General features: G+C 52.9%; 1 protein-coding gene and 1 long non-coding RNA gene across 6 annotated transcripts in view; one reads left to right on the forward strand and one right to left on the reverse strand.

Annotated features, from left to right (window-relative positions):
* Positions 1-3,568, reverse strand: part of ADGRB1 (adhesion G protein-coupled receptor B1) — a 294,461-nt gene extending 290,893 nt beyond the window's left edge. For all 5 annotated transcript variants that reach the window (XM_080380266.1, XM_080380265.1, XM_080380263.1 and 2 more), the window contains exon 1: positions 3,440-3,568. The gene's annotated coding sequence lies outside the window, so the exon portion shown is untranslated. The remainder of the gene's footprint in view (positions 1-3,439) is intronic.
* Positions 3,569-4,214: 646 nt separating this feature from the next.
* LOC308060944 lies at positions 4,215-9,609 on the forward strand. The gene is made up of 3 exons (XR_013926988.1): positions 4,215-4,290; positions 6,558-9,116; positions 9,485-9,609. It is a non-coding gene; the product is annotated as an uncharacterized lncRNA (long non-coding RNA).
* The last annotated feature ends 252 nt before the right edge of the window (positions 9,610-9,861 follow it).

The raw sequence follows: 9,861 nt of genomic DNA on the forward strand, positions 1-9,861 counted from the left end.
GATAAAACATGCGGGGGAGTACGGTAAAAAAACATGGGAGGGGGGGGGGCGCGCAAAAAGCCCACGGGAAGATGATGCTCGCAGCGTGGGGAATAAACCCCGTGGGGCGGCGTTTCGGGTACGGGGTGTGAGGTAGCCCTTATTGCGAGCCCCAGCCGTGTGTGTTTGGGTTTTTTTTTTTGGGGGGGGGGATTGTTTTTTGGGGGGGAGGGCAGGTACGGAGGAGCCCCTCTCCGGCGGGCTGTACCGAGCAGCCGTGCGCTCCGGGGGCGGCGGGCGGCGATAGCCGGGCTGCGAGCGCCACCTCCCCGCCGCTCGCCGCAAGCCCCGGCCGCCCTCCCACCCCCCCTCTACCAAAAGCTGCCGGGCTGGGGAGGCTGGGGGGACCCTGACACTAGGAGATGCTCCCCCCACATACCCCTTTTCCCAGCCTTTCCCACCCGGGGTTGCAGCTGGGGCAGCCTCGATGCTGTGGGGAGGGAGGAGTGTGTGTAGGGAGGGGTTGTTGCTAAGTTTGGGATGCTTGCAAAAGGGGGGTCTGTAGGGGCTGGGCAAGGGGTACTGCTGGGGGGGGGGGGGCGGGGGGGGAGGTCTGTGTGTCTGTCCTGGAGCACCGTTGAGTGCCTGCGGGGCAGAGGGCAATGCAGCTCTCCCTGGGGTGGCAAAACAGTGGGATGTAGGAGTTGCTCCCTCCACCCCTGAGGCTGCCTTTGGCTGCTCCTTGGGGATGTGACTGGGGTTCAGGAGTACACACACACACATACACACACATTTCCCAGACCAGGTATGGGGTCTGGGACAACCTCCCCTGCCTCAGTTTCCCCCATGTAAGGGGAATAAGGGTTCAGACCGCTCATCTTTGGAAAACCACCCCACTGCACAGCTAGCCCTTCTCTGAGCCAGACCACCTTTGCTGGTCAATTATGGGGGGGTCTGAGCCCGTAGCCTTGTACCCAGGGCTCTGCAACACCATCCCAAGTGCTATGGAAAGGGCCCGAAGCCCTGCTCCTGCCCTGCCTCTGCCCTGCTCCTGCCCTGCCTTCGCCTTGCCCCTGTCCAGTTCTGCCTGACCTTCCCCTTCGCCCTCTGCAGCAGATGCGATGTTGCACCCTGACCCTACTACAACACACAGAGTGGGGCATGGGGGTCCCCTGGTCCCATCCCCCACCCCCCAGCACCCCCATGGTCCCCATGTCCCTCTGCTGCAGCTGAGACCCACCAGGCAGGATGTCTTGCCTGCTTAGCCCTCTGCCTGTCCCCTGCCTGGCTCAGACCCTGGCTCAGCCCTACCCTGTCCCCTTGCAGTGCGGCTTGGCTGAGAGCTGGTGCAATTCTTCAGTACCCTCCGAGGGTAAAAACCTCCCCTGCTCTGTGCCCTGCAACCTTCTTCCTCTTCCTCAGCGAGGTGTTGAGCACAGTAAGGACGCTGGGACCCAGGTTAATGAGTCATTAATTAATTAGGGACCCACTTAATATGCATGGGGAGTTGTTTGTTTCCTTTAGCAGCCCAGGCTTTGGATGAGATCCCAGTTTAGCGAAGCCTCCAGCCTCGTCTCCCAGCTGATAATAGATAATACAGATATTTCAGCACCAGCCAAAGCAGAGTCATCATCATTAATACACAGTCCTCCCTGCTACGCAGCGGAGGTCGCTAGTCAACTCCGTGGAGTGCCCAAGGCTCATCTCTCCTGGCTTTTTTTAGGCTTTACATGGCCAGGTGAGAGCAAACCTATAGCTAATCAACAGGTAAAGGGGCCGGGGAGATGCACCCCGCACCCTGACCACCCCTGCCCCCCTCCCAGGGAGCACAGGCTTTTGAGGCATCATGATTTTCACTCTACCGCACAGGCAGGTTTTGGCATCTGTCAAAGTAGCTTTGCTCTTCCTCAGTCCCCGCTCCTCTCCTCCTCCTCCCTCAGCCATCAGCTGTCAGCTGGCCCTGGCCCTCACCAGACCCAGTGGTGGAGCTGGATTGAGCCTCAACCCCTGCAAGCCCCAGCTCCAAAGGGATGGGGTAGTCAGGGGTGGGGAGGGGGGGTGTCTTTTTACCCTCCATCCCTTTGACCTTGCCATGATATTCTCCTCCCTATCACCTCCTCTCTGTGCAACTGATTCACAGGGGTTATTTCCTTGGCCAGGGCAGGATCAGGGACCTGAGTGTGATTCACAGCCGAAGGTACCTTGCAGAGTTGATCTGCAACCCATGCCTTTGATTGTCGGGGACTGATGCCTTCCCTCAGCCAGGACTGGGGCACAACCAGGCTGAAAAGTCCCCTAGAAATCTCTACCTGATCCCCTCCACCCTGCTTTTTCTTCCAGCCTTGGCAGAACCGTGGCTGAAACACCTCTCTGTGAAAGTCTGAAGATGCATCAACAGCCACCCTCCATCAGCGAATGTCAGGCCGTGAAAGGGAAGGGGGTGGTGGGGGAAGAGGGAGAGACAAATTTTGCGATTCATTCCCACACAGGGTGATTCAGAACAAGATGCTTTGTAATTACGCATTCCTGATGGAGACTCCTTCTCTCTCCACTCCCCCAAAGAAAGGCTAAGCCATACCTAGGTGCCAGCATCCCTCAGGAGCCCAGCTCCAGGATCAGTGTGTGTGTGTGTATGTTTGTGCCATACTCTGATCTCAAAATAGGCTAAAGGCTAATTTTCTCCTACAGTGTGAAGAAAAGTGTTGATATATGGCATTTAAGGGGGGGTATTAGGAGCTCGTCACCTCTCCAGCCACTGCCTCCAGCCCTGGGAAGGGGCCACACAAGCAGCAAAGCAAGGAAGGACACCCCACCCCCCCCACCCCCCCCAAACTCTTCAAGGAAAAGGAGGAAGGCAAGGAGCTGGGATGGGGGCAGGTTCATGCCTGGAGCAGGCAGCTGCCTATCCTTACGAGACTTTGTTTGCCAACATTGCAGGCTGAGGAGTCCCGGACCCCAGGGCTGCCCGGGAAGGCACCGCGGCTTCGCAGCACTTTGCAGTTCAGCTCTGACTGCTCTGCAGCTCTCCTGTCGTGATCCCCTGCTCCTCTTCCCTTGCTTGGCTGCCTTCTCCCCCGGGAACAGCCCACTGCCCAGCTCCTTTCCCCAGGACATTAATGCATTTCCCCCCTTCACATCCTGCAGACATCAATATTTTCCACCACTGCTTGATGTTTGCCCACAGGACCCGCATGAACAAAAGTTAAAACTTCCCATGGCAGGGAGTGATTATTCTCTATCTGGCCAAATTGCAGAGCAGAGGGGATGAAAACATCCTCTGGGTGCTGTTTCCAGGGGCAAAAGCAGAGGAGCAGGTGCCCACCACTGCCCCTATCCCTGCCTCCCCTGGCGATGGAGAGAGACCCCCCCTGCACTCAAGGCAAAGCGCAGCCTAGAGAAGTCGTGTTCCCCCTCTCCCTCCCCTCAGAGGAAGAAGGAAAGGTGGCTGGGAGCCCCTTACCTTGAAGAGCTCCCCAGGTTTTATATCCTCCTTCTTCCTTTTGTCAAATTCCAAATGGAAACCAGCAACATATCCAGGGGTAACCAGCCCAACATTGGGCAGCTTGTGAAGTCCAAAAGAATGGCAGAGCTCTCTCTCCCTCCACTCCCACCACTCTTGCCTCTACATATATATATACATACACACTTATATATATATATATATATGTATATATTAAATGAAAAAGGGGGAAAAAAATCCTAAAAGAAAGGGGGGTGGGGAGGGAAAGGAAGGGAGAACCTTTGGTGTTTCTGCAGACAGGCAGGTGGAAGAGAAAAGCTGAAAATAATTAAGCCGTTTTTTGAGGAATCCTTTAGGAGAGGGAAAAAACGCAGTTAAAAGCCAGTAAATCATTAGATCCAAGCAGACGATCAAGTCTTCTCCTTTAAAAAAAAAATATACAGCAGGGTTCAGAGTAGCTTTCCCAGCAGCGAAGAGCAAGAATGGTCTTCTTCAGAAAGATATGTTTGTTTAAAATCCACTCGTCTGCTTTTCTTTCTTTTCTCCCCCCACTTTTTTTTTTCTTTTCTTTCCTTTTTTTTTTTTTTTTTTTTGTAAATTCTGCTTCTGAATCTCTCTCTGTGAAACTAGATCCAGCCTTTGTAGCCAGGGGCTGCATTAAGGATTACATCAGGCTTTTATAAGCTTTCCAGATCACACATTAGAGTGAGAGAGAGAGAGGGAGGGAGGGAGGGAGGGATGGGAGGGAGGGATAAAATGCACACACACATACACAGGCACACGCACAGATCGGAGCTTTGTAAAACAGGCAGCTATAGGCAAGGACCCTAACTGCCACGGTATCGCATCGGGTATGCTCTGCTAGCCTATAGGAGGAGAGGATGGATGGATGGATGGATGGATGGATGGAGCAGAGCAGCCAGCGAAAGCCGGAGTGTGTTGGCGTCTGGGCAGCGCAGCCTCCCCGGGACAGCTTAGCCCTAAGCAGGGAGCCAGGAGGTGAAGGGGGAGCCGGGATGGTGGTGGTGGGGATGGCAAGGGCTCTGCTCCCCCCACCCCCCAAAAAAAAAAAACCAAAAACCCCCAAACAAACAGCCCCAACCAACAGCCACCAAAGCCCCAACCTGCAGGGGTTCAGCGCGGGAGAGGTGCTGGTCCCCGCAGCGGGATGCGCAGACGGGGCTCGCCGCTCCTCGGGTGCCGGGAGGGAGAAGGGGCTGCTGGGGCTCCCTCACCGTGTCTCTGTGTGTGTGTGCGTGTGTCCCGGAGCTGGCAGCCTGGGGGGGGGGGGGGGGGGGGGGGGGCGACGGGGGGCGACGGGAGACTGGACAGGAGGGCGGGGAGCCCCGGGGCAGAGGCTCCCTCTGCCCCAGAGCCCGGCAGGCGGGCGAGCGCTGGAGCTCCCCATCGCCCCGCAAGGGCTTTACCCCAGGGCACTCGCTTTGCCTAGGGAGGAGACAACAGCCATTAACCATTCCTTATTTTATTTTTTTTTACTCCTTTTCTAGCATCCTCCCCAACTCCTTGCTCTATCAACACCCACATACGGGGGCGGGGGAGGGGGTATCAAAGAAATGCAACACCCCAGGGGGGCAGGAGGATGGGGGGAAAGGGAGAGTTTGAGCAGATGGAGGAGGAGGAGGACATGGGCTGGAGGGAAAGGCACATGCTGCATCCCAGCAGCTTTGGGGTTGCCTCCCGGTTTACAGCCCGGAGAAGGTCCCCCGGTAACGAGGAGGCTGCCGAGCGGAGAGGGGGTGTGGGAAGGGGATGGAGGGGAGACAGATAAAGCTGGAGAAAGGGGGGAGAGCGGAGGACTTCAGCATCCTGCCAGACTTCAAGACCTGCCCCTTGTCTTTAACCCTTTCTACTCCATCAGGCAGAAACTAGCCCTTTTCCCAGATAAAACCACCACCTGCCCTGCTCTGGGCTGCTGCCCCCAGCCGCCCCCCCCCCCCCCCCCCCCCCATCAGTGGAGGGGCACAGACCTTCCCCAAAGTGCAGAGACAAAAATCCCAGCTGCCCTCACCCTCTGTCCCTCTGCCTCAGGGAGGGTGAAAAGCACCCCATTCCTCCCCCCAAGGACTCTCCCAGGGCACCTCCATCACGCCCCCCCTTGGCCTTCCTCCCCTGTACTCCCTTCCCTTCACCTCATCCAGCCCTTTTACCTCCATTCCCACATCTCTGAACCTCTTTAAATCCAAAAAAAACTTCTGGGGAACGGGGAAACAGGAGAAAATTGTTCATTTAGGGGAGCTGAAGAGTAAGCCCTGGCTGTGGTACAGCACGGCGAACCAGCATCTCCTCATCCCCAGCCAGCACTGCAGCATTGTTGGCCAAAGGCATCTGTGACATCTCCAGTTAAGCAAGGACTGGAGCAAAGGGGCAGCTGGGGCCTGAAATGCTTGTTTTTAGCCGACAGGCGGCTATGCTGGATTAGCACGGTGCATGCTCCGCATGGAAATCTCTCTCGTTCTCTCTCCAGCCTTTCGGGAGTTTGTTTGGCTGGTTTGTTTTTCTTCAAGAAGGTTTCCCTGCTCCTCTGAGTCCCCCAGGGATTTCTTCTCCACTTCACTTTCTCCAGCTTCTCTTTCTCCACCCCTCGCAGGTAGAAGCAGGAGAGCAGAGAGCTTTGGTGGGAACCACAGGGTGCCTGTCAAAAGCAGCCCATGCAAAACAGCAGGTCCTACCCCTGTGAGCCCCACAGACAGGTAATGCCATGCTTTTGGGGTAGTGGGGGAAGTGGTGGGACTTTCCTTCCCCATCCTGTGGTTGAGGAGGTCAGGCAGAGCAAGGTGCAGCTAGCATCCCTCCTGTGTTGTAGGGCAAAGAAGCTCAGCACAAGGAAAAAGTGCCAGGAAGTAGTACTGACAAAACTAAAACTGTTTCCAACTCCCACTGCTGCAATGGGACAAGATAGAAATCTCATCTTGGTGGGAATGAGGAACTGGTCTGGATGCAATCAAAAATTTCACTGCAGCCCATTTCTAGGCAGTCCTAGATAGGAGGCCCATGAATCTCCAGACCCTCATTTAACAAAAATGTAAACATGACCCACACTTGAAGAACATAATGAAAAGAGGTCTGATCTCTCTGTTTCTCACTGTGTGCCCTGCAGGCAGAACTTGGGGCCAGCTGCAACAGTGACCAGGACACTGGAGGATTTGGGGTGTGCAAGTGGCTGAGGTAACAAAATGCAGTAAGTCACCTGGTCTCTTTGGTTTTGCACATCTGTGAAGTGCTTAAGAGGAAATAACTTTACTGTAATGCACAGGCATCTGTGAAACTCATTGCTGCAAGCTACCTCTCCGAAGACAAAGAAGTCCATTTGCAGAGCAAGAGATGCGCTCAGCACATCAGATCTTTTAAAGTCCAAGTTTGGGGAGACATAGACCCTTCCTTCCATGCTGCCAACAGAACTAAAACATGTAATACCTGTGGCAAGTGGCCTACTTTATAACAGTCTATCTCTAAGTCATCTGGTTTGACCAGGTTTTAGGTCATTTTTCATCCTAGTCCACTCATGTGGTGAAGACAGGCAACCCTTGCATCCTCAAGCAAAAAGGGGAGTATCATGCTGGAGAGTGGGCCTGGATGAGCAGCCATGCCATGGAAAGGGAAGGAGAAGTTGCATTAACAGGGTTTTTCCCCTCATCAGTCTCCACAGTTCCCAAAGGTGCCTCCTAAGGGAGTCACTGAGCCAACAGCACTGGAACACACCAAGATGTAAAAACACCTTTGCTCTGGTGGTTGTCTCCATGCTCCCCATGTATGGACCTTCCCAGGACCATGCTGCCCAGCCCTAGGGCTGCACCATTTATTTATGACACAGAATGCCCTGCAACAGAGATCCCAGACCCATTTTTCTTGAAACCATGCAGAAATAACCAAAAGGCCTGAGCTCAGCCCAAACTGGCAACCCCTGTCCCACCACCATAGGGTGGGAGGACTCCTGAAGTTACTCAGGACAGATATGGGTTCCATCAGGACCTTCCAGTGTCATTGCCAGAGGAAAGAGAAGCAGACAAGACTAGCAAAAACAGAAATTTCAAGGCACAACAACTTCTCGGACACATCATTCCCAGGCCACCATGGAGGTGCTAATAAGGCCAACCCACCCGCAACACTTCATGGGGAGGTTCTGGATGAGTTTTATGGCAAACACTGGTTTTGCTGTGCAAAATCACAAGCAAGTGACAACTGTCATTCTCCTCTCCGCTACAGTCTTGATGCTTTTGCCCATGGTCTGTTTTCTGTCTGGACTTTGCAGATGGGAAGGCATGAGTTGGATCCAGATGTAACTCTCTGCTTCTCTCTGACAAAGGGAAACAGCAAACAATACAGATAAGCAGTCCCTCTACTCTTATATATGCTTTAAATTTAGACCATGCTTATTGCACAGAAAACGCCTCTTCTTGTCAGAGCCAAAACTGGTCAAGATCAAGATGGGATGTGAAACATCTAAGCTCAAACACAGCATCCCTGGGAATCTGCAAAGAGATTTTGGGAGAAGGAATAAGCTGCACAATTCAGGGGCCTAAACCAGTCTCAGACTACAAAGTACATGAAGGAAACATGAAATAGAGAGCAAAATATCTTCTATATACCAAATATTTGCACCTGCTTTTGAAGCACTTAATACCGATGGAAATAAGCTGTCTGAGCTGGTAGTTGTTCAGAGCTGGTTTAGATTTACCTCCGTCCCTCCCACCTCCCACATTGTGAAGGTAGGCTTGTGGTCCCATTGGATTAATTATCTATCCCTAAAATCTGCTGGAAGCACAATTGCAATGTAGAGAAACTGAGCCCAGTTTGTTGGAAGAGTCCCCTCCACCCAGGGGCAGCCCAAGCCACCAGAGGTGTAAATGAGGATAGTAAGGAAGAAACAGGGAATGTCCGGGCTTCCCAGGGGTTGTTTGAGGAGGATAACTGCAAAGCAGGACTGGTTGTAAGTAATGAGTGTACTTTCCCCCCAGCAACAGAGCCTGTGTTTACATCTATAACACCCTGCATTGTGCCTGGCTAAAGGTCTGCTTGAAAACTTCTAATTTTCAGCCAGCCACACCCTTCTGCTGAAGTGTGACCTGGAATAACTCAGCCGCACACAGGGCTTGACAGGGATTTTCCCATGCCCTTTTCTCACATAACTGCTGGGTTGTGGTTTCTACCTCACTCTTCTTGTCTTTTTATTATTTTTTTTAAACTAATTTTCATTCCTGTTACCAGCTGTGGTTTCTGCTGCCAGGGCCTGCTCCAGTGTGTTAATGCTTACATCATCACACGTCAAACCTAGCAACTACAACCTCTCCTAAGTGAAAGAGAAAAAAATGCTATTCCTCCTTACGTGGGCTGTATTATGTTAAAGAATTGTCTCTGTTCAAGGATTGCCTTTGCTCAAAGACCTCCGTTCTTGGACAACATGTTAAGAAACTTCTCCTAAACCAGAATTTTAGCATTTAACACATTTTATAGAGTTGTAAAGTAAGGTGAGGCAGCAGTGCCAGCAGTGCCAAGTGACAGCATGGAAAATCCTAACTCCAGCCCTCTCCTCTAATCAGCTTGTTTTTCACACCAGGGTCAGGGGACAGCTCCATGGAGCCCAAAAGTGGGATCCCAGTGAGGGGAACAAGCACCAGCACATACATGGTTATGACCAGTGATGGTGGCTGGAGCTTAGGTAAGTGCCTGCACTGTTGGTGAGGAAGCCAAGCCATTGCCAGGGTCCCAAAGCTCTTGAATCATCAGGGGAGAGGATAGAAACCCGCTCCAAAAGTATTTGTGATGCTGAATCTGGCACTCTAGGAAGCAATGATGGAGCTGCAAGCCTAGATGTTCACAGGTCCTCTTCTTCTCCAGAGCTTTGCACTGATCCTGATCTTTCTTCTTTCCCCCTCCCTGTCTAGGGAGGGAAGGGATGGGGAGGAGATGATGGTGAAGTCCTCCTGCTGCCTTCCCTCTCAGCACCAATCCTCAAGATTCACTGTTGCTCCAGCTCCCTTTCCTCCCTTCCCCCTCACACTCTCCCTGTGTCCATTTCCCCAACAGGCACATTCTTGCAGGGATCACAGGAGCTTTACAGATCACTCTTGGCTGGAGTATGGAGGGACACCATCACCACCCTCCTACGGCAAGGCCAAAAGCTGGTAGAGATCCAGGAACCAGAGGCTGAGAACCAGTAGTCAGAAGATAAAAGTAAAGGGTTGGGGGGTTTTTTTGTTTGTTTTGTTTTTCTTTTTTTTTTAATGGGGGGTGGGGGTGGGGAAGGGGATTATTTTAATTAGTAATAAGCTATTAAAACCTTGAAGGTGCTTGTCCTAGAGGGAGGTGCATTGCATCTGCTTGCGTTATGGTGAGGCAAAGAGTGACGCAATTGCCAGTGAAGTCAAAACCAGAGCATCCCAAACGATCGCATAAAAGGAAAC

This window comes from Falco punctatus (assembly GCF_963210335.1).
Source record: "Falco punctatus genome assembly, chromosome: 3".
In the NCBI taxonomy this organism is placed as follows: domain Eukaryota; kingdom Metazoa; phylum Chordata; class Aves; order Falconiformes; family Falconidae; genus Falco; species Falco punctatus.